This window comes from Thalia democratica, chromosome 2 (assembly GCF_965202585.1).
Source record: "Thalia democratica chromosome 2, ktThaDemo2.hap1.1, whole genome shotgun sequence".
Lineage (NCBI taxonomy): Eukaryota > Metazoa > Chordata > Thaliacea > Salpida > Salpidae > Thalia > Thalia democratica.
This window is the reverse complement of record NC_139166.1, coordinates 91,136,912-91,163,904: the sequence shown is the minus strand read 5'-3', so window position 1 is coordinate 91,163,904 and position 26,993 is coordinate 91,136,912.

Below are 26,993 nucleotides of genomic sequence, written 5' to 3'. Positions count from 1 at the left end.
GTTTTAAAACTATTTTTAAATCAAGTTTCTTTAAACTGTAACTACTTATGCTATACAAAATTATATTTATTTTTTCAAGACTTTATTATGCAAAAAAATGTTCGGTCAAAGTCAATATGCAAGAAAAATTTGAGTTTGCTTAAATTTTTATTACTTTAATAAGTCTTTTTCTTATTTTTATGTTCAGCAGGTACACCTGGTTTTTCACCTAAAAATTTAGTCATTTTATGTGTAGTTGTTTAAAATATATGCATTAAGAAGATGTTTCTGCATAGAGCAATATAAGGTTTAAAAGAAATTTTATAAGATTGTAATTTAGTTTACAGAAATTGATTTTGAACATTTTTTTATACAAAATAAAGAAAACAAGTTTGTTTCAGTATTGCGAATTTTTAATTTATAATTAAAGTTAAGAAATTGTGGTCTATATTTTACTAATAGAAGCTTTTTACAAACTTGCCTATATCTGTGAAATCTATTTAATTTTTTACGCTATTAAATATTGAATTTTAAGACTATTGAAGTTTTTGATGAAAAGAATGATCAAATTCAATAACCTTGCTTTGTGATTTCTTATGCTAAACATTTTATAATTTAGTGACATTTTGGGCTGCGGATGTTGGTATACTTAACTTATAATTATTACCAACCATAATTGAACCCTGCCTTATCTAATTACTATCTAATAAATAGTATATTATAATTGAGACAATTTTATATTATTAGACACGACAGTTTTGAGTGATGAATCTTTTATATAAAACACAACAAGAAATACAAGCATATACAAAATTATAAATACTGTTACAACACTTTTAAAAACTGGAAAATATTTATATCTATACAAAATTACTTAAATCAATAAACTAGAAATTAAATAAAACTTTTAGTAAATAGTTAACTTTAAAAGTTTTAAGAAACTATTGAAATGTAAACTTGACTTAACTATTGAAACAATTAAACAACATTTTAAATATTCATTTATAAACAAAACAATACTTACAATAAGCAATAACAAAATAGTTCAAGAAAAGTTCAAGACAGTTGTTGCTTCCCGCTGCACACAAAACTTACTGCTTACATGAAACTGCCTATCACGCCTTGACGCCCCGTTGCATCAGTATTTAGTTTGAAACATTACATCAAATGATTCTCTTTGGCTCGTGCAATGAAGCGTATCTAACTCTAAATACTCTCCAAAACAATGACAATGCAAGGAACTTTGCACTGTCATTACAAAATAAATTTAGCTCGAAACTATATGGTAAATTATTTTTGTACAATACCTATTGAAAAGTTAAAGATTTTTTAAATTTCAAAGTTGTTTTTGAATTTAGTTTGTCTTAGTTGTTATTTGTGTAATTCTGAATTATTAATGTTATGTGCTCAGTGAACCATAAAAACTTGTGCATACTTGCAGAAAAAAGTTCATTTCTGGCAATACACACATTACAGCTATTGTTAGGAGAATATATGTAGTAAAACTCCTGATTTAATGTTGAATGTTGAATATAAGTGAAAAAAATCTATATAAACCAGTAATAGATAGTGGTCTGGATCATTTTAGCTACAGTCTGCTGAAGGAAGCATGTTATTTCAAAATACACATTTATATTATTTCATTTGGTTGTTTATAATTTTTTTTCAATGTTTTCATCTTTAAGAAATTAATTTTATAATTTAAGCAGTTATCACTTATTTCAACTTTAAAATTCTCAGTGTAAAAACAATAACACTCAAAGTAAATTATGAGCATAAAGTGTTTTATTTTTACATGGTCCTTAATATTGATTAGTGTTTGAAACTGTTCTTCAACACAATATGTAAATTCATTGTCATGCCTAGTTTTATATAGAGCAGCCCTAAGTAGTATTTAATGTTAGTATTAGTACAAATAAGGTTTAATTTGAAACGGGTTTTAGTGTTGTTGTATACCTAAGTATGACCTTGGAATGTAATAAATTTATTTTATTTTCTTAGTTTAATTCCAATAATAAACAATCCTATTGTATTATTTTTTCATGTTGTTCAAAAATTTTAATTTAATTTATTTATGCTTAACAAATTTAAATAAATATTTTAATTCATACAATAAGACTTTTTAACTATTAAACGGAACATATTCAAAAATTTTAAGATTTTTTTATAAAATATTGAAGCGGAAGAAAAATTTCTAAAGGTTTATTTAATATCCATTACCACAATAAAGTTTTCGGAAACTTTTTACAAAACTGACTACATGTCAAAAATCATATATTTTTTATTCATAAAAAAGTAGCTTACAGTATACAACTATAGATTTTAGCAAGAGTTTATGTTATATTTTCTAAAATTAAATGTTGGACTTCTGTATAGTCTTAATTAACTCACTAAAAACTTATCTTTTTAATTTTTCAGGGTTTTCACTTGAAACTTTTTGGAAATGATCCTTGTACAACAACAAACAAATTCTCAATTAATCCTGCTGAACAATTTGACCCCTCATATCTCAAATTTGGAACCATCCTAAAGTTTTTTATGATTAGTATAGCATGTTTTGCATAACTTTTAGAATGGTTTCTTGTAAAAAAAACTCTAAAAATCACAAGTTAAACTCTTTTGAAAAAATACATAGTTCAAGGTTTAAAGTTTTTGTACATTTATTAGAGATAACCGGACTCGACATTGAAAAAAAAACTATTCTTATTTTTTTATACTTTGCTTTTAATTATCTATGTGCACTTTGAAGTTTAGTAACCTAATCACATTAAGACTATACAATATGTAGTAGTTTTGTAATGTCCATTATGTCAATAACATAATGATTAAACTGGAAGAAAATGATTGAACCAAATAGTTATGTTGATGTAACTTTAATTCGAAAAGCAAAAATAAATGGTTTGGTTAGACTTTTATTTTTTCAAAACATAAAATTTTCTGATCTTATATGTTACAGCAGATACACTTGGTTTTTCAGCTATAAATTTAGTCAGTTTATGTGTAGTAGTTTAAAATATATGCATTCAGAAGATGTTTCCGCATAGAGCAGGGGTCGGCAAACTGCGGCCCGCGGGCCAATTGCGGCCCGCGAAGGGTAAATCTGCGGCCCGCGAGCACGTTATTTTTTTGAATGGATTGCGGCCCGCGAAAGAAAATTTTGTGGCCCGCGAGCACGTAAATGTGGCCCGCTGAGCAAAAATATGTTTCAAGTTAAATTTTTTTCGGTAACTCGATTTAATTGATTAGTTTGGTTTTAAGTCTGTATAATGTTTAAAAATAATTAGAAGAAATTACTGCTTTATTTTAAAAATGTGAAAAAGACAAATTAGCATTTTAACAGGATATTTTTCTGAGTTTCATAATAACTTCTTTTTTACAACAGCAAGTAATTATCCGAAAAAAGAGTGTAAAGAGTGCTTGAACTTAATAAGTTAGTTATATAATATCTATTTATTAAATTAATTAAATGCAAGTGTTTTCCTTTTTTGTACAAAAGTAATTCACAGTAATTAACTAAAGTGTCATTTCTTTATAGCTTAGATATTTTTTTCACTGTTTTTTATACCTAAGTTTCTTTTATAGATTTTTTATTTTGTAAATGTTATATTTTAGTGTAAAAACATTTAAAATAACATAGTAATAAGAAATAAGGTTTTTTTAATTTTTCTTTTGACACATTTTATTTTTTAGAAGTTTTCTTTGCACTTAAATTAATTTATATGCACACCAACTTAAAAAGATGCTCATATTTTAAACCACTTTTTATTTAATGCTTTAGTTAGTATAAGTTTAGTTTATGCATAATTATCTAACATTGTTGTTTCTACATGTATCATCTAAATTTGTACAGTCACATTTAAAACAGTATATATGATATAAATTAATATAGTTTTTGTTAGGTATACATTTTCATTTTTAAAACATTGTTTTTGTAAAACTAAGTTAACTTTTATGCCTTGCATATCAATACACACATTTGCTGATTTTTGGAGCTACCTAATTAATATAAACTAGACTTAGGGATGGTAAATTTATCAAGGTTGTACACTGTTAATCAAAATAGTTCAAATTCAAGCTAATAAACAACTAAAAATTGACACACACTTAGACAATCGCTATTTGTAGACTTCAAATCTCAAGCCAACTAAGTCATTTTATAAGTTTTTGGCTAGAACTGTTTTTTGTATACAAAAATATTATAAATGTTTTTGTTGACTTAGGCTGGATTTTGCTTGAAAAAGTGGCAAATTAAACTTATGATGTATAATTTGCTCAATCCACAGTGTTAGTTTGAGTTATAAGATATGTTAAACTTTAAGTCTTGCAGCTGATATAATTCAATATATTATTTATATTATTGTGTACATTTAAGTGTGAACTATCAGTGTTGCCAAAAAAACTTGAATCCCGGAAAAGCTTTGAACTTGAAAATTAATGCTTAAAAGTTCTGGAAAAAAACTTGAATTTGAGATTTTTTGAATAAACCTGAAATTTCAAACAATTTTTCAATGAAAAGTAATGAAATTTCGATTTGACACAAAAAATTAGCAAATAAACATTTTTTTATTAAAAAGTATACTAAAGTAGCTTAACAGTGTTTTTAATATTGATATATTTTTTAAGACACATTAAAAACTTTAATTAAACTTTATACTAAAATAAAAAGAAGGAATTGTACTTCTAAAACCTTTGTATTGGTGCATTGCAGCTTTACTTGTAAAATTTCACCGATTGTTGTGCTTCGTGTTGGAACTAAACCAAGAAATTCTACTAAAATGTCAAAGTTAGTAAAAACATCTCTAATAAAAATTCTCAGATGAGCAATAGTTTTTCTATCAGTGTTCTCTTGTTAACATATTGATTAAAGTCTTAATTTGATTTATGCGACTTTATAACTTTAATGCATTTCCTAAATACGACCTTTTGTTGTCATTGAAGAAATAAACAAAAGTTTTTCATTACTACCAACATAAATTCTTTAAAAAAGTTTTTAATTATAAACGGTATCTCATTTTAAAAAAATAAATTTTGCTACTTTATAACTTTCCTTAACAATTTTTTTCTGATAATTCTGTAGTTACTAATGATAATCTTGTGCGTTGATGGAACTGATTTAGGAGATTTGTTTTTTTATCGTTTCTCGCAATGACTCCTAACTAACTTTTTTTTTTTTTTGTAGCTCGTCTTATATTTTGCAATTAATATTTTTAAATGCAATATTCTTATTGCAAATAAAGAATTGCTATAATGCTTAACAAAAAACAAGTTTTTCTATTTCGCTAATGACTCAATAAAGTTTAATACTTTTGTTAAAATTGTTTAAGAAACTTAATTGTCCATTCAAGCTGACTTGTAAGTTTTTTTAGCATGTAATTTATTTACTGTTAATAACTTTCGTTATTTCTTTATGCTGTGAACTTTGTTTTAACTGGGTTGCTACACAAACAGGCTATTTTAAAAACTTAAAAACTTAGGTTTGTGTGAAACTTTTATTTCAAACACTTTAAAGAAATCTTTTAATTTCTAGAATAGTTTTTATGATTGTAGTGTAGTTTATTAATTGTAGTTTTTTCTTGTTTTCTTACACTATGTGTGATTTTTGATGATGATGATATTTTTACTAGGTATTTAAGCTTAATTAACAACGATTTATTAGTTTTTTCAACTTTTAATAAACTTAGGCTGGTTTGATACAACTCAGACATTTTTGCTTTTTAAGTGGCAACTATGTAAAATACTAGTTACTAATAACATATTTTATTTAAGTATTCGAGAATTAATTATGTTAAAGAATTTGTTTTAGCTTTCTGAAATACATACAGGTATTAATTTTATTAAGTTAACTAATTACTAAATTTTTTAATGAATGTAAACTATTTAACACGCAAAAACATTTTTTTGAAGTAAATATTCTTAGAAATATGAAAAAAGGGGTTAAGAGTATAACAAATATATAAAAGTAACCCATAAGTTGTCTTTCAAATTTGTTTTTTATAAAGAGTTAGGTTGTTAATAAAGTTACAAAAGTATTAAGTTTAACTTATTAATGCTTATGAAACTACATAGTTATTAACACTTAAGTATATTAGTCAATGTAAATTTTATTCTAATAAATGTTTATTTAAATAAGCATTCTATGTATAACTAAAAGTCATTTAAAATGATAAGGTGAATAAAAGTAAAACTTTTTTCTCGTGTGACTAAAACTAAAACCAAAAGATTATTCAAATGTCACCAAAACTAAAACTGCGGCCCGCGAAGACTTCGTAAACTTGAAATTTGGCCCGCGACCACCAACTGCCTGCCGACCCCTGGCATAGAGCAATATAAGATTTAAAAGAAACTATTTTAGTACTGTCATTTCGGATTAAATAAATTGACTTTGAATACTTTTTTATACTAAATAATGATCAAAAGTTTGATTCAGTATTGCAAATTTAAATTTCTTAATAAAGTTGTGAAATTGTGGTCGATATTTTACTAACAGAAACTTCTGACAAAGTTATTTTTAAAATTAAATTAATATTGTACGCACTTAAACTTTGAATTTTAAAACAATTAAAGTTGTTGATGAAAAGAATGATCAATTCAATTACCTTGTTTTGTGATTTCTCATGCTAAAGATTTTATAAATTTAGTGTCATAAACTTAGATCTATTTTATATGGTAAATTATTTCTTGTAAAATACCTATTGAAAATTTTAAAAATGTTTAAATTTCAAAGTAGTTTTTAAATTTAGTTTGTCTTAGTTGTTATTTGTGTAATTCTGAAGCATTATTACTTTTTGCTCAGTGAACCATAAAAACTTGTGCATACTTGCATATAAAAGTTCATTTCTTGCAATACACACATTACAGCTATTGTTAGGAGAATGTATATAGTAAAACTCCTGATTTAATGTTGAATGTTGAATATAAGTGAAAAAAAAATCTATATAAACCAGTAATAGATAGTGGTCTGGGTCATTATAGCCACAGTCTGCTGCAGGAAGCATGTTATTACAAAATAGACATTTATGTTATTTGATTTGGTTGTTTATAGTTTTTTTTTTTCAATGTTTCTTCTTTAAGAAATTAATTTTATAATTTAAGCAGTTATCACTTAGTTCAACTTTAAAATTCTCAGTGTAAAAACAATAAACTCAAAGTAAATTATAAGCATAAAGGGTTTTATTTTTACATGGTCCTTAATATTGATTAGTGTTTGAAACTGTTCTTCAACACAATATGTAAAATCATTATGATGTCTAGTTTTATATAGAGTAGTACTATCCTAAGTACTACATAATATTAATATTAGTGTAGTTTAGGTTATAACTAACTATGGTTTTAAGTGTGGTTGTATACCTAAGTATGACCTTGCAAGGTAATAAAATTTAGTATTTAAGGAGTTTTACTATATAGGTTTTGTAAACTCTTTAAATTAAACATTACAATATTTAAACCCAGTAGTTGACACATTTATACATGAAAAGGCACTAAGTATAATATAAATTTCAAGAAAATGTTGAAGTCTCACTAAATTAATGTCGTAGTTAAGTTGATAAATAACATAGTCAATTTTTAGTGAGAACAAGAAAAATAGAATCTAAAATAGTTGTACATGTGTTGACCTTTCAATATTCAACTAATTTTCAATTGTCATGTAGCCTAAAATTAAATGGTTTGCTCCACAAAACATTTATTTTATAAAACAAAAAAAAGTATATTTAAACTTGTTTAAATTTGTTTTCCAAGTTTCAGATTTCTGTGTATAAGGTTTCTATTAATGTAACAAAGCCTTTTTCGTTCTCCATTTTTAGATTTAAATTCTACTCCTCAAAACATTTTTTTTAATTTTAAAGAGTTTAATTTCAGAGTTTTCCATAAACATTACTTAGAATTTGATGTTTATAAATTCAAGTGACTTATCCACTAAGATTTTCAGATTTTTTGTAGTGTCATCTTAGATTTTATTATGACTTAGAAATTTTCCCTTAGAAATGATAGTAACTGAAACATCTTTTTCATTCCATCCCTCATATCAGTTTTTTGTTTGTCTTTGCAAACTTCTATTTTAATTTAGATTGTTTTCTATTTTTAAATAGCTCCTGTCGTATTTGTAAGTGTAGATTTATATTTTTTTATGCGTAACAGATTATCTGCTTTAAGCAGTGAAACTTTGTTGTAACTCAAGTAAGCACCAATATTGTTATCACTGTTACATCTTTGAGCACTTTAAAACTTGGTTAGTAAGAGACTCAGCCGTATAAACTCGTAGAATTTTTTGCTTTTGAGCTTGTTGCAGGACAAGTACTTACAAAATAAAAACTTTACGATTTAATCAAATACTTTGTTTCTGTTTGATGAGCTTTCACGAAACTTGTCTCAATATTTCTACAGAGATACTTTTTAACATAATAATGTCTCTTTATCATATAAAAGGTTTACTTGCAAAAAATTATATCTCTAATTGTAACATTTTACTAGTATGTGTGCAGGAATCTGATTAAAAATGACCGTGTTTTAGTTATTCTTTTTTCCAGGTGATCATATTTTCTTTTAAACTGTTTTTTAGGAGTATCTTAGTTTTTTTTTATTTTTTAGAAATTAAATTTATATAAACATATATATTTCAATTGTCAACGTTATAATTTTTGACAGATAAATACTAAAACATTTATAGATAACTATAAAAATAAAAAATATTTAAATTTCAATCAAAATTACTTATTTTTCAAAATTTGACCTTTCAGCTATATTTTGAGAAAGGTTTAAGTTAATTTTCGTTAAAGATGTTCTAAAAGCTACTTAGAAATATACTACTTTACATAAAATTTACATCTATTAAAACATCAAAATTTATTTACAATAGTGACTTTAAGACAGTCCATAAAAGTCAGAAGAAAAAAATACAACACGCAAAACTTAAACATAAAATTAAAAAAAATATATATAGTTTAGTTTTAAATGTTTTTCAGTAGCTAGATGATAATTTACATTTACTTTTAACTTAGGCTTTAATGATTTGTTAATTATTAAATAAATTAATAGAACGCAATTTGCTTCTTGTTGATTTATAAAAGGAAAATTTTAATAGAAACACTATAAAACTAACAATGAGTAGCAAAACAAGAAAAAACAATCCCAAAGCCATGATACCAAATTGTGATGATTTCATAAGAAGCAATGCTAATTTTTATCTAAAAATTTGCAAAGTCAACTCCAAAAAATGCCTCAAAAAACAATTTAAGGAAAACACTAATGAACCTACTGAAAACGGTAATTAATTTATATTATACATTTGTAGTTATTCATTTCGTTTACAAAGTGAGATACATATTATAAAAAGTAAAAACAAAGTTTTGCTTGAAACCTTTACAAGCATGTTACCTTAAATAAAATAGTAAAATTGTTTACATATGTATAAAGTAAAATTAAAGTTTAAACTAAAATAGATTTTTACTAGTAGTAGCTTAAGTTTATGAAAAAAAAAGTGTAGCTCTGACCTTTAAAAATGTATTTTCGACTGGTTTGTAAAATTAGTAAAAATTATAATCTTTTTTTCAGATAAATTTACAAAGAAAGGACGTCATATCATTTCAAATCTCAAAATGAGCAATGTTCTTATAGAAGAAAGTTTGGAAATTTCTGTTTGCGAATACTTTGATAGAGAAAAAACTCTTAATACTGTAACTTTATATCTTGAACTTGCACATTTGTTCAATTCAACTAACCTTGCCCGAGAAGCACTAAAATTTGTTGAACGTTGTTATACAAGCGTGATAGAAACTAAAAATTTCTTTCACCTGAGCTGTGACGTCGTCAAAAAAGTTCTCTCTTCATCAGAACTGCACATAACTTCGGAACTTGAAGTTTTCAACGCGGCAGAGCATTGGATCGGATTCAACGCGGATGAAAGAACAAAATTTGCGAAAATCCTTCTTCAGACGGTGCGTCTTCCATTGCTGTCAGATGCAGCCCTGCAGCGTTTTTTGCTCGAAAACTCTCTGATTTGGAACAACTGTGAGTGCAGATCGGCAGTTGAAAGCGTTTTGCTGCACCGAAAAAGCGTTTGTGACTACCGACACAGTCGTAATGTGGAACACAGGTATTGCAGCCAGAGCTCGTTTGATGTCTTCTTGTCGTCACGAAGAACAGAGTTGAAGAAAGTTGCTTGCGGAAACTTTCAGAACGTAAAAGTTGGCTATCCAGTAGCTGAAAATGAAAGATTTTATAGAGCAGTTGTGGTGGGCCGAAATATCTACGCAATAGTTCGCAAGCAGATGACCAGTGAAAAGAAAGAACTCGTGATAAAACTGCACGTCGATGGCGCGTGGAAAACCGTGGCCACGACGAAGTACCGCAGCCGGTTTTGCGTTTGCAACTTCATGAAAAACATATTTATCATCGGCGGCAGATACAAACGTCGTCTCATGTGCCTCTCCGCGATCCGCTACGACGCGGAGTCGGGCAAAACGAGTTCGGTCGCTGGAACGGAGAGGTTCGATGCGGCGTGCGCCGCTTTCGACGGCCGAATTGTCGCTTGCGGAGGATTTGTTTGGCAACAGGTTCAACGCGATGTTTTTCAACGGGAAAGTGTTTACACGGGTACCAGCAGCGCTGAAGCGTTCGACCACGCGGCCGGAACGTGGTCGCGAATGCCCGACATGGTCAAACTTCACTACGATCACAGTTTGGTGGCGATCAAAAGCAAGCTGTTCGTGGTTACCAACAACGATTGGAAGCGGGAGTGCGAAGTGTTTGACAAGAGCAGCAACAGATTTGCTGTCATTGCTTCTCCTTTTTCGTTCCGCGACGTTTGGGGTAAGTCTGTTCCAGGAGCTATTTCGATCGGAAAGAAACTTGTGGTTTTTGGAAAAAGAGAGAAAACGATTGTGTTTTATGATACGGAAAAACATGAATGGTATGAAGAAACATGCGGCTGTTTTAACACTTTACAATATAAGTCTTGCGTTAAACTTCCTCAAATATAAATACTAACTTATTGTTTAATAGTATTAGAGCAGTCATGCAAAATAAATAAATATTTTATTCTTAAAATTGTGCACGTCTAAATAAGTGGTGTACCTATCATTAACAAACATTACTAATATTTTATACCTAAAAAAAAAGTACAACTTTCAATTAATTATATTTAGATATTTTTACAAAGTTTATTTATTCTATAACTTTGTTTAAACCAAAGTTTATTTTATTTAGTATTTGCGTTAACGTTGAAGTTTAATTTTGCTTATAACTATGTAATCTGACTGTGGGCTATCAATGTTGGTGACCCAACATTTAAAGCCTCAGCTGGGTCAGGTTGACTTCCTGTGGGCAGATAGTCAACCTGACCTTTTTGATCACACTTCTCAGTTATATTAGTTAAATAAACTGTCTGTCACGTTCTGATGTTTAGTTGCATCAGAATTAGTTTGAAACACGTCAGATGATTTTCATTGGCTAGTGCAATGAAGCGTATCTGACTCAAAATATTCTCTGAGCTAAACTTTGAATAATGAATAATGCACGTATTCATAACATGACGAATCTGCTTCAGCAGTTAAACAAATTTACTAAGTTTAAGAAAAAACTATTGTAGCTGTTTTTGAAACGTATTTTATTTAATTTTTATTTTTTGTCAAGTAAACAAATAGAAGAGCAAGTTTACTTTGAGCTTATTCGAAAAATAAACATGGTTGAGCGATGGTTTATTATTATTATTATAAAATATACAAACTTAATAAGAGATACAAAAAAAAAGTGGTCTTAGGGTATTAAAGGCGGATGATAAAATTAAAAAATTTTATCTTTCTTGTAGACTAAAAATATTTTAGTTCATCTTTTAAAATAAAAACCTCAAAATATTAGTTGTGGAAAAATATTTGCTTTGTAATCTGTGTTTAACTTTAATTTAGTATTTTAGTATACTGCAGTTCATAACTATCGCAGTTTACGTTTAATGTTTTACAAATTATTCGTCGAGTAATGAAGCTGAAAAATATGCACCGAACTTAAAACTCTATTTATTCAGTTTCAGTAAAACAATGTCAATTTTATGTAAAAAATCTTCTACTGCGGGCTAGGGGCATTACTGGTTTTCTGTAGAAAATCCTTAATAAAAGAAAAAAATTAGAAAATGATTCTTTAAATTTTAAACGCTGTTTACTAAAAGTCTTAACATATGTTAATCAATTTGGTTGTGCTTTGTTTTTAAAATTATAAAGAAACGTGTGGTTAAAAATGATTGAAACGAATCACAACAGTTTAACTATTCACAAAGTCGTCTCTAAAGGAACAATACTAAATGAACTTTAAGGATATTTTTTTTACTTATATAGCTAATTAGAGCTTCAAAACTTTATTTGTTTTTTGTTGTGTTTTAGAATTAAATGTATTGTTTAAATATTTAAATAAATCCTGTAAGTCTTAAGCTGTCAAGGATCGTATTTCTTAAAAACCTTTTACTATAACTTATTACATAAATAACTCATACGGATGATATTGTGAAAAACAAAACACTTAGATACTTCATTGACTGTGTTTTGCATACTGATCAGCACACAATATGCATGTTTTCAAATTATTTTGTATGAAAGGAAAAGTAGGTCAAAACTTAACAAATTTATATCTAGTTGCTGCAGATTTCTTACTTGTTCGAACTATTACACAATTAAACATATTTTCAAACATATGTGTGTGGTAAGGTTTAGTGAAGGTATTTTAAAAGATGAAATTGTTTTGTATTTCAAGTTTAAACCTTAATTTTAAATTCAGAAATTATTAACTAATTTCACACTAGACTACAGTTTTTCAATTATGAAAAGTTGTTAAAGTTGTTTTTTTTTTAGTGAAAAATCATAGTTAAAAATAGGATCCATTCTTTTATTTTAGACTACAACAGTTAATTACAAACTTTTATCTATAATAAAGTAATTAAAGAATTAAGATTAATAGATTTAAAAATATTGTTATAGACTAGTAATTCTAGTTTTTAATGTATTATTATTATTAATCTAGTTTAGGAAATAGAAATGAAATAAGATTCTAAACTCTTCTGTTATCTTTATTATCGATATAGGTCCTACGCAAAAAAAAATCGCTAAAAAGTTAAACGTTGCCACACCTACAAGTTTTACAACACATATTTCATGAAAAATAATTGAATCTTACATTCTACTGCACAGCTATAGAATTCAAAGTAAAATGGGTTTATTGACAAAAATAAAATGAACTGTAAAGATTCAGTAAAACATACTGCAACGCCTAAACTTATTCAAAAAAAAAATTTTACAGTTGTTTAACATTTAAATTGTAAATTTAGATATAAATGTCATTTTTATAAACATGTCTAAAATAATTTATGAAAAATTTTTACTCTAAAGCTATTTAGGTACAGATTGAGATTTTATTTAAAAACGTATGCAAAAATATTAGGAACTACTTATCCTTTAAAGTAAAAAATCTTTTTTTTTTTTCTTTGTTTAATGACAATAGCAATATGAATTGATTAAATTAATAAAATGTGAATTTAAACAAAATAAACCAATTAAATAACTTATTATAAAATCTGAAAAGGACACCAAGTTGGCTTGGTTTGGTGGTTATTATAATAACAAAAAAAAAATTTAATTTTAAACATATTAAACACACACTACACTACTTATACATTATCACATGTGCAAACTAAACATATAATGATTTTGTCTATTGATACAAACAACTAAAAAAGTGCTGCATGAAAATCAACTTAAAATTTTTTATAGATTTTTGAAGTTAATACAAACAAAAGTTCTATTTGTTTAGTATGAAAATGTTTGAACAAACTTTGGTAAAACCATAGTCCACTAAATATTTTTGTCATTACAACACCTATAGTTGTATTTTTTCAAAATGTTTCTTGTGTAAAATATTTTGTTTACATTAAAACTTTGACTAAATAAAGCAGGTTTTGTCTCGACTATTAATTAGTAACTAGTAAAATAATACAGTACATATATCCTTATTATTTACAAGCAAAACTTAACTATGGATTTAACATATTGTCGTTGTTGTTGTTTATTTTAGTTACACTCAAACGGTTAAAATTATTTTAAGTAAAAATAAATACTATAAAATTCGCAATGCACAGAATAATTAAAATTAAATTTATAAAAAATTCTGAATTTTCGATACTAAAACTAAATTAAGTTAAAGTATAAAATTTACAATAACACATTCAAAAAGAAATACTTTAGTTTTTTTAATATGTAAACTTGTTTATAAACAACGATATATTCATGTATTGTATAATTTTCTTTGTCAACTTGAATCAGACTAAAATAACTTTAGTTTTTGTACTATAGCCAATTTTATAACTTTAGGTAGAGATATTTTGTAAAATTATAACTAAGTTTGTCTTATTTATTTTCATGTTAGCTCTAATTGTAATTACTAAAACACAAATTAAAAGTTTAAATGTTTTTAAAAATATTACTGATTCTTATTCTTAACAAATAAATAAATATACTTTAAAATGTTAATCGATCATAAATAAAATATTCTTTAATTATGCTAGGAAAAAGTAAAGTAAGTGATTTCATGAGCTATAACTTAGTTGTGTTATTTACATTCTAACCAAGCATTAAAACCAACCGAAAATAGGGTAGCCAAATTTTGCTGTAATTGTGGAATTTTTTTTACTTAGTTTTCTAACTTAAGGTAACAATCTAACCTTAATTTCAAGCTTTAAATATTTTGATAATGTTGAAAAAAGACTTTTTTTAAAAACGCTTATAGTTCATCGTAAAATAGGGCAAAGTGAAGTTTTACTACAATAGAGTTTTTAAAAATTAAATCATTTTAATGTTTTTAAACAGGTTGTTGTAATTTAAATGGTATTATGTATAAAAAGGTTAGATTAGTATGAATTACTGATGAAATAAAAAAAAGTTACTTTTAATTTTGGTGAGTCAAACTCTTAAGTCGTATAACCGTTAAAATTTCGTGAAGTTTTTATTTATGTTTTTTTTTTAATCTTTGCAATATGTTATAAAAATGTTTTTCGAAACCATTTAAAATAATTATTTCTTCTAGCAAAATATATATTTAAGTTATATTGAATAACTTTGTGAACATTATGGTAAGGAGTAAGTCTAATTAGTTTAGAAATTTTTATAAAATCAACAAGACATTTTTTTCATTTAAAACATGTGTATCAATTCTGCAGCCCTTTGCTGTATAAAGTAAAGTTTAGGTTTCTTGCATTAATTTTTGTATTTATCACAATTTATATTTTATATAAGTCTACAGTTTGCGAAATTGTATTGTTTATCACTTAGCAATAAAATAACTTAATACTTTTGATACAAATGTCTTATCTTATATTTAAAAATCTTTGTATAACCGTAGTACTATAGATGTAATGTAAGTAACTGAAAATTTCCAACGAGTATAGAAAATTTCTAGGACGTTTAGTAATAATACCTTATAATTCTTAGCTAATATAGGTGTGAAATAAAACCAGACTATTCAAGTCTAGTCAGATTTGTTATACACTATATTTATATTGTAATTTTATAACAAAAATATACTGTAACCGTCTTCACAATATAATAATTTTGGATGGTTGGGTCTTAGTAGGTTAAGCTGCTCTTAAAAAAGATTACTATTAACGGTTATTTTAAAAATTACAAAAGTTTAGATAGAATGCAGGCTTAATTTATTATTCTAGTTTATACTACAAAAATAACGTTATCAGATTAGTTATTAGTGCACGGATTTTATATAGAAATTTAATTAGTACAGTGAGAAGTAAGTAAGAATAAAATAAATTACAATAAAAGTGTTCAAAAAGACTGTTAAAAAGAACCAAGTATGCACATTTACTAAATAATAGTGATCTACCGAATTGAAGATTCGGACTCGATTTTAGTTAAGTCCTAATTTCAAAATGAGCGTCGGATTCGGATTTGGCTGCATCCTAAATTTCAAAAATATTCTCGGATTTGAACTCGGCCAAATCCTAATTTCAAAATAAGATTCGAATTCGGCTGAATTCCATATTTTGGATTCGGAAGACAGATTTATACTTTTTGCATTTTACTTAATTGCTTGTCAAAAATGAAATGTAAAACTAGTTAATGATTTCAAGCTTTAGTGGACGAAAAATGGTTATTCACACTTACAAAATCCTTATTAATTTTGATTTAGAGTTTTGCACACAGTATAAAAACTATGATGCCTCTAAAATAAAATTAAGTACATATCTAAGGCGTATAATCTCAGATTTTTGTTTAACCACTTTTATTTATTCATCATATGTTTAGTTTATTATGTTTGTTTGTAATGAACTGCTGAATTATTTATACAAAGATAAAAAAATCAACTTAAATATGTATTTTTAAAGCAAGTGTATTTATATTTCTAGCTATATAATTTTTCTTAATTTTTTATTATTTATTTAATTGATAATTGTAATTTATGATTTATATGTTATAACTTTAAATAATTTTTTTCAAACAACGTTCCAAAGAAAAAATAAAACTTTTAAAAGTAAAATCTTATTTAATTTGTGATAAACTGTTTCAACTACTTGCATTATTCATTGTTGAACTCATAATATGAATAGGGTATTTAGAGCTTACTGCAGTTATGAGAAATAAGGCTTAAGTCTGAGGAAAAGTATTGGAAAAAAGGACAGGTTTTTAACCTACTCACAAACAGTAAACCAATCCAAGATGAGACTTTATACAGCTTTATATAGTTTTTTCCATAGTTTACAAATTTTTATTAAATTTTTGTTTTATTCGATGTTTTATTTTTAAAGTGAAAGATTGTTATGAAAACAAAATCTTAGAACCTCGCAGTTATATCATTCTCCTTACTGGGTTTCTAAAATCCTGGAATTTGAAGTTTAGACTAAAACATCTGTAAAAAATCTAGAACTTGAAAAATTAATAAAACACTGGAAAAAAATGGAATTTTGAACGAAATTCACTAAAAAACCTAGAACTTTAAAAAAATTTTACATGTTGAGAGTAAAATTTTGATTTGACACAAAAAATCTAGCACAAAATTAAATAAAATTTTGCCATCATCACTTATTATTTTATTAACAAACTTTTATCAGTAGCTCCATTTTTTATAGCTACTTTGTATACAATTTAACACAGTTTTTAACCTTAAACTTAATTTTAAACCAAAAGTATACCCAAAAATGTGTGCTTTTAAATACCTAAAAGAATTTTTGAAAACTTGGAGTAAATTTGCTAAAATAATTTGGAAACCTTGACTTTAGCAATAAGTTGAGACTGGAGACCTTTATTTGTTATATATCATTAAATACAACAGCTTTAAATAAATGATTTCGCTAACTTTATAATGCTTTAGTGCGGAAGTATAGTTTACAAAAGTTAAACATTTTTAAATAATTTGTTTTTTAGCTTTTATTAATTACAGAAATTAAGGATTGCCTAACATTTAGGGTACTTAAGGAAACGAATGGTATTTTAAATTTTAGAAAAGCTAAAATTAAATGATAAAAAGTATATCTGTTTTGAGGCTAGTCAAGGTAGTTATTCTTTTATAATGCCACCAGAGAAACCAAAACCACAACACTCTGTAAATATTGATCCGAAAAAGGTTTCAGTATACTATTATTTTTTAAAAATAAAACTAAAAACAGTATACTCAGGATGACAAACAACAGGATTCTATTTACGAAAGAACTAAAGCAGAAATAAAGTGCTTTTTGCTACAGAAAACTGGAATGCAGACACTGAAGAGGATGAAGTAATAAACTGGTGGAACTTAAACAAGACAATTTACCCATATCTTGCCAGTTTTGGAAAAAAATATGCACCATTAGTTTCTGTGAATTATGAAAGATTATTTTCTGAAGCTCGAAGTTCATACGAGCAAAAACGCAATCGATTGCTTCCGAAGAACGGCGAAAACTTTTATTTCTCCATTACAACTTGAGAAAACAGAAGTGTCTTTTGTAGTATAATAGAGACATCTTTTGCGATTGTAGTTCGTTTTATATTTAAGAAAAAGTTGCTTAGATTAATCTATGTTTTTTTTTTTTCTTAAGGTAAAAGTGTAATCCTAAGTGTAACTTATAAATGCTTTATTACAATTATAATTCCCTTTTTAGGATTTATTTACAATTGGTATTATATTTCAATTCGTTACCACTCCATGTTTTTTCGATTGCATTTTGTTTTATCCACATTAAAACTTTAAAAAGTTTATTTTCTAATTCGTTTACGGTAACAATAAAAACTAACTTAAACAAAACGTAAAAAGTTTTATTTTTTGTGATTTTTTTTACGCTATAATCATTTATTAAATTCTCTATAATTTAATTTTTATGTATAACAAAAGAACAACTTAATTTTAAATGTTGTACGAATGGATATCCAAATATTGAAACTAAGTTTTGTGTATGTAGCTTTATTTTTCAAGTATGAACTTTGTTTTTTTTTTTGCTTTTAATATAAATTATTCTAAAAAAATAATGTGTTCATTTATTAAACATTATAAATATCTTTAAAACTTATTTTACGAAATAAGTGATAATATCGTCAACATGTCATTCTGTGCGTTGAAAATCGACTTGACGATGTAAGTTTCCTATCCTCGTTTAACTACGAAACGCCTTCAATACGCTTCATTCTCCTTGCCGGCTCCACTCGCCTCTGCGTCGCTGTGCCGTCTACCCTATCTCGCGTCTGCAAGTCAACTTGTAAACTTTTTTTTCTCACAATTAGTTCATGCTTATTTTTTCTAACTTTCTATTCTATATACGAATAGTGACGTCACATAAGGCTTTGAAATTCTCTCATTATGACTCTTTTTACTGATTAAGTGAAACAAATTAGAAAGTTTTATGACTGGTTCTACAATCCTAATTTATATCCTAAAAAGTGAACTTTGAGGTGAAAAAAAGAAAAATATTAATTAATTAAAGAAAAATGTATTATTTACTATTTAGTCTGCTTAATAAATAACAGAACTCTGTATAAACAATCAATGTACTTTTATATATATACATAAATTGTGCTATTCTTTTAACTAAAGGAAAATGAAGTAATTATAACTTACAACTTATTGTTTTTTAAACAAAAACAGACTTATTTTCGAATTAAATTAGGTAGCATATATTATCTTAAAATAACGTTCAAAGAACAAATTAAACGTTAAAATTTGTTTTTGAAAAGTATGTTAGTTTATATTACTTAAAAAAAGCATAAATAATTTAAGGCTAGTAATTCGTAGTAGTAACAATTTGCTTACACAACTACTTTACGACTACTTTAGTACTTTTATTTTTAATAACAATGACTATGGTGGTTTATTGTTTACAAAAAAAAAAACATAATTATTATAGTATTTTAGTATATATTGATTACAAATATATAGTTTAAAGAAAAGCATTTTAAAACTTTCTATAACCATATTCAACAGCCATTAAGCTCTACAAACAAAAAAAAAAAAACAGATTACATGTTTTATATTATAAATGGTTTCAATTTAAAAAAAATAATGTAAGTTTGTAATATCTTGAACATTATTTCACTAACCTCTAAAATTAGTAACTTAAAAGTAATAAAGGTTTTAAATTGTACTTTTTACTCACATTTAATATCTTGAAATACATCAGTTAACAAAAACATAGCTAAATTTATATGTCTTTAGTCAAACTATTTAAAGTTTTGAGTTTATTATTTTACTTTTTTAGCCTTAATAATGTTTTTAGAAATAAAACAATGATTCTCGAAAAAAAGCTTATGTACCATACAATAAAGATGATCATTTTAATATATAACAGTTGTTTAAATAACAATTTTCTAAAAAGTTTGTCTAACTAATTAAATAGTAATTTTTTAGTTTTGTATGTGACAGTGATTAAAACTTTTGATGAGTGATTCTTCATTACACCTATACATTTAACTATATAGCTTATAAAATTTAACTAGTAACTAAGAAGATAATATTTGATATTTGGTAGAAATTTGTTTTAAAGGATTAAATATACAATATGTGTATTGTTAACTTAACTTTTAATCGTCTAAATTTTGTAAATTTATATTTCATTTTAGGTCTTTTAACTACGACAACTTTGTCGAATCGCTTGTGTTGACGTAATTTTGGTAAAACTTGATAAATGTATAGAAGCAAATATAAAAACAAATTATACAGTAATCTTCCTTTATTCTACCAACATATGTTTCTGTGTGTCAACGAATCAACACACTTCAACTGGGTTCAGTAAAAAAATAATTACTGTAATGAGAGAATAGAAGCATAGAATAGAATATGTGTATACATGTTTTCATTAAAGTAAGATATTTTCTACAGATAACAGTTACTAATAGGTAAAATACTTAATATTAAATCCGACTGTTATAAAACTATATAATATTTATGATTATTAAGTCTAAAATAAGTAAAGTAAGCTAAATTAAACAACAAATTATAATATAAACAAACAACTCACGTTAATGGTAAAGATAACTGATTCAAAATTTATTGTCGTTAACTAATGAAAGTATATTCATTGCAACTAATAATTACGTCACAATGTAAACGAGGTTATTTAAACTATCTAATTTAGAAGCCAGTTAAAGTGTGTTGATTCGTTGACACACAGAAACATTCGTTGGTAGAATAAAGGAAGATTTTTGTGTAATTTTTTTTTTATTTATATTCTAGTGAAGTTACCTCACTAGGATCTTTTGTTAACAAACGATTAAAACTATATTTTGAACAGTTAGAAGCAAATATACTTTTTTATAACAGAAAGGAACTAACTTATTTTGTTTTTTTTTTGCTTGTGAGTAAAATAACTTGCTATATATTTATTTCATCACAAATAACCTTTTAATTTTTTTTACAGTATATAAGAAAAAAGAATATACAGTACCCTACGATTTACTTTTATATTACAACGTTTTGTTTTTAATGGTTTTACTTTTTAAAAGCATGTTTTGTATTATCATGATTAAGGATAGTAATTTATGTAATTTAGTTTAAACGCATTGAAGACTGGTAGTAAGATATGCCTTGTAATTTTACATAAACTTGTTAATGTCAACCTTAAAATTTTTTAAACATGTGTTTAATTTTTGCAAAAAATAGTTTTAGCAGCCATCAGACTGTAAAAACTAAAATTTAAGTCCGAGAATGTTATTATTAATTTTTTTTTTTTCATAATAAAATTAGTTATAATCTGTATTATTTACTATTTTTGTCACAAGTGATCTACCAAATCCAAAAATTTTGGATCCGGCAAGACCCAAATCCAAATTTATTTTTTAAATTAGGATTCGGCGATATCCAAATTTGAATCCGAGTCTCAGTTCTAACATTTTTATAACTGGATTCCTAAAAGTTTTAGTTGCTTGTAATGTAAATACAATAAAAGCTAATAAATAATATTTATGCAATATACTAACACTTACTTTCTAAAAAAGTTCGAACAATACTTTCATCGTGTTATTAAACAAATTCGTTTTATTGCGATGATAAGTTATTTAAAAAGCGAACTAAGAAGGAACGTCTTGCTAAAAGAGCAGCAAAATCAAGCTACATGCACTAGAGCTTAGTTTATAAAATTTTCTATACTTGCAAGCAACATTAACAATAAATAGTTTAACTTTATCTTTAAGTAACATGAAAAGATCTTTTCATTAGGAGAAGTAATAAAATTTTTTATTTCCTAAACGAAAAAAAAAACATAATAATTAAACTAATAAGGTAGATTTTATTACTGCCTAACACGGTCCGTTTCTTAACCACTACGGTCCAGGGAACAACTTTTTTTAAGAAAACCTTTTGAATACAGCTTAGTTCTAATAATTATTTTATTATATTTATAACACTTATCTATAATTATTAAGATAGTACATACTTAATAAACAGTTTATTTAAAAAATATATAAACAGCTGAACTAAGTTTGTTTGAAAACAAACATTTTAACTTTGTACATTTGAGGAGAGGCAAACCTTTTTTTTGAACATTAGCCTGATGTTGTACTTTATTTAAAACTAATAATATCTTTTATTAACACAAACGATTTTCAACAAATGTATATAAGTGTGATACAATTAATGCAAAATAAATTAAAAATTAAAACTTTTGTAACCTTATAAATTTGTTAATCAAGAAAACAACAAATTGTAACAATATGTTTTACCTGTTAAAAATTAAAGACATGTACATTTATTTAATATAGAAAAGCAAATATTTTTTGATTATTCATTATCCTTAATTGATTAATTAGTGCTCTCATGTTATATTTAATTTTGTTTAATAACAGATCTAATTACTTTCTTGTTTTGTTTTTTTAAATATTAATTATAAGGCTATATAAGTTTTAAATACTCCTTATTTTCTAAAAATTTTATCAGACTGATAAAAGTTTGTTAAAATATGCTTGTGTTTATTAAATACTTTAATTGTTTATAAAATATTTTTTGTCAATAATTTTTTAGTAATCAAGAAAACAAGAAATTATAACAATATGTTTTACCTGTTAAAAATTAAAGACATGTCATTTATTTAATATAGAAAAGCAAATATTTTTTGATTATTCATTATTCTTGTTTGATTAATTAGTGCTCTCATGTTATATTTAATTGTGTTTAATAACAGTTCTAATTACTTTCTTGTTTTTTTTTTTTTTTTTGATTGATAAACTAAACTCTGATGCAATTATAAGGCTATATAAGTTTCAAATATTCTTTATTTTCTAAAAATTTTATAAGACTGATAAAAAATTGTTAAAATATGCTAGTGTATATTAAAAGACTTTAATTGTTTATTAACTATTTTTTGTCTATTACTTACATTAAAAGTTTTATCCAATGTTACAATAAAAGTCACGTTTTACTTAGGTGTTATCAGTTAGGCTTTTGTTATGAGATAGTTTTCATAACCTGTTTTTTTTTATCAATTAATCTACTGTAAGAAGTATAGTTTAAGTAGTTTTTTTTCATTTCAATGTTGAAAAAAAAACTAAGCTTTTAACTTTAAAGATCTATAAAAACATTTATATAATGTACTACATTAACTTTTATTAATGTATAATAACAATAGCTTATCTTATATTAATATCTAGATATTACAAGTCTATATTTTGTTTTACTAAAGTTAGATTTAATTTAGTTAATGTAATATTTAGAATACTATCAAAATATAAATTTAAAATAAACATTCATTTCACAAGTTTATTTCCACAGCTAAAACTTAAACAAGAACAAAATGAATAGCCAGAACGGAGTTTATTTACGAGGTGTTAAAGGTAGTAGAAAAAATAGGCTAGTAACCAGTTTGATGCCTGACTGTGAAGAAAGAACTTCAATAATCCAGTATTACAATTTGTTGAACGTTTTACCAGAAGAAGATAAGTATCATGTTGAAGACGTGTACAAGATAACAAGCAACCAAGATACCCCTAACAATGAAGATGAAGACTTTCAGTATGGCTTTCATGGAACCCTACCCAACAACTTAATTCCAATTCTAAATGACGGATTTAAAAGCAGTAATAGTGGTTGCTGCGGATACGGCGGAGTATACATTGCGAGCGTCAGTTCCTTGGCAACAAAATATGGGCAATTCAAGAGCACTGCCGGCGAAGATTGCACCTGTGTTGTAGTTACGTGCTTAAGGCACAGCGAGTGTGTTCCGAAGCCATTCGTTGGAAATTCGTGCGAAGATAAACTGATTGAGAGAAATGCAACAATTGAACTTCACCGAGGCCAAGTAAGCCTTGGAATGAAGCCATATAGAACTTTCAATGCAAACAACTTCCGAAAACATCTGAATAAAAAGAAGAATGTTAACACAAAGGATTGTTGGGCGTTTGACAAGTTTTTTGTCAACCCTGATATTATAAAACCAAAGTATGTGATTTTTGCAAAAAAAAGAGCTTGATTGAATTTTAATAAACCTTATTCCTAAAATAGACTTTTATTTGTTTAACATGTTTTAAGTATTAAAGTATAATTCTTAACTAAAGTGTTTTAGTTTTTAAAACTAACTGACAGGAAATGTAGTTTATTCAGCATGAAAGTTAAGAGAATCAAAACTAGTAAAATAATTACAAACACAAAAATATTTTTCTAACTCAGATATCAAAAAAATTTGCATAAGCAATTGTCTACATATTGAAAAGTTTAGATTGTAATTTTCAAAATGTTTTTCTCTAAGCTGTAATATTTTTAGTCAAAATTAATAAAATATTTAACTTTGAAATATACTGAAACCATTAAAGAAATGGTTAATTTAGTTTAATTTCAGTGTTATGTTCTCAGTAGCCTGTTTGTAAAGATATTTAAATTCTAACTTGGAATAAACAACGGTATAAGAAAATAAATTTCAAAACATAAGCTTTCTTGGAATAGTTAAAATAAGTTTTAAAAAAATTTAAGTAATAAAAACTACAAAAATTAAGATTTACCCCTAGTATAAAACAAAAATATTTTTTTCAACTAATCATTATTACAAGAGTATTTTAGATAAATATTTTAACCAAAAGCAGATTATTGTCACTAATGAAACTTAAACTTAAAATGAAACTACAAAGATATAAAGAATATTTTAACATTCAATTACCTTTTGTATCTGTTTCGAATATTTGAAGTTGCTTCCCTTTAAATTTTCAAAACATTTCAGTGAATCTGAAGGAAATGGTTCGTACCAAAACAAATTGTAGTTCAATGCTTCGTCGGCGTCTAATCTTTGTTGAGTTTTGTATAAGTTGTTTATTTTATCAATTTTATTTATATTACAATTCTTATTATAAGATTTTTTTTAAATTAAGTAAATAGGGTTTTGTTATAGAAACGTGATTCAGTACGAAATTTGCATCTAATGTCTATTAATTAGTTGTTAATAAACATATAAAGATTTATTTTAAGTTTACAAGGTTGCAACTAGTTTTTGAGAAGTTTCATCTAGGTTTTCTGAATTTCTTCCAGGTTTTTAAAAGTAAACGTTTTTAGGTCTATTTTAGTTAACAGATAAGTTTAAGATTTAAATTGTCTTAAGTATTATAACAATATTGGAAATATACAATAAAGCATCTTTAAATGTGTTTTTTTAATTATAAAACTTTGATTATGACAAAATATTTGTATCTATATGATAAATTTTTCGTTTTAAATCAAAATTTCACTACTTAAAATGTAAAACTGGTTTTAAGTTTCAGACTTATAATAATTGTTGTTCAAAATTCTAGGCGTTTTTTCAAAAATTTCTTAGATTCCAGTCGTTTCCAGGTTTAAAATAGTCGAATTCAAGGTCTTTTCAGGATTCCAAGTTTTAAGGCGACCCTGGGTTCAGAACACATCAAATCGTGTTCATATTCTTCTTCTGCGTATTTTTTACTAAAAGAAAATTTTAAGTGACACAAAAATTTTAATGTTTATGATGAATTCTTTTGACTTTGTGGAAATTTCGTTACTACCATGCAAAAATAGTTTAAAAATCTAGGGTTTCAACGTATTTTATTGACTTTTGTTTAAAATTCCTTTTTTTTTCAGTTATTTTCAATGTTTTTAGGTTCAATTTTTGCCTAAATTGTCGAATTTCATGATTTTCTGCAACTCTGCATACATAATTTAACAAATCTTTTTATTTTACCAAATGAAAACTTATAGATAACTAACCTTTTAAATTTCTCCGAGTGAAAACGTTATATTTTTATTGCAGAGAAGACTTGCCAAATCGTGTTCGCAAAATTCAAACACCAAGTAAACGAATCTGAAGGAAAAACGTATTGTTGATAGTAAAAATAAAACAGTATAAGTAGTTTGTCACTAAAATTATTTTGTGTATTAGTAAACTCAAAACAGACACACATTTATTTGTAGTCAGTAAAAACATGTATATATATATATATAAACATGTAAACATTTATTTATTTTGTGTATTAGTAAACTTAAAACATTTTTTATGACACACATTTATTTGTAAACAGTAGAAACATGTCTATATATAACTAAATATGTAAACAAATATTTTTGGCAAATTCCTTCTAGAATTTTTAATTTTTACGTCTTTGGGTCACATGTTATGTTAAATGTATATATTTAATGTTAAACGACATTAAATGGATAATAAAGCTTCTTTGAATGTGTTTTTAATAAAAGGAATTCTGATTATAACTTTTTTTTTATCTTTACGATCGATTATATGTGTCAAATGGAAATTTAACTACTTAAAATTTAAAACTTTCTTATAATTTTAACTTTTTCCAGGTTTTAGTGACTTTTGTTCGGATTTCCAGGTTGTTAGTTTAAAATATTTTAATTTTATGTTTTTCTAGATTTTTTGAGCAAAAACTATCAATTCCAGGCTTTTCTAGGATTCTTTTTTTTTTTTCATTCTTTAATATTTATTGTGGCTTGTACTACACACTAATATGTAAATAATACACTAAATTTCTTAAATCGTTACATTTTAGGTTTAAACAAAATATGTTTTTTACAAATTTTGCAGAATCCAAATTTTTTTGTATAAGTGACATAGGATAGCTGTCTAATTTGCACAAGCGTACAAAATTGCACAAGGTTACTAAATTGCACGAGGGTATAAAATTACATGAGGAAACAAAATTACACGATTGCACAAAATTGGACGAAGACTAGTTTGCGTGGGGTACAAATTGCACGAAAATAAAATTTCATGAAGGAAAATCACTTTTGCACAAAAGGAATTTTTATGAAAACACTTTAGTAAGAGCAGACAATTTTGCACAAAGAAATTTTTTGCACGGTTTTTTTTTTCTTAGTTTCTGTATTAAGTTTAATTGTTTTTAGTTAATTTTTTATTCTTTTCTATCACTGTTACCCCTAACCCTCGGTCGTAAGTATTGCTGGTTATATGTGTTAGTTTTAGTGAAAAATATTTGTTTTAGTTGTTTTATGTGCACTACATAGGTGTTAGTAAATTTATATTATTATTTTTTATATCAGAAGAAATGAACTACTAACAGTTTTATACATTATAGGGACTGAGATTGGAGTAACACTATTAAACA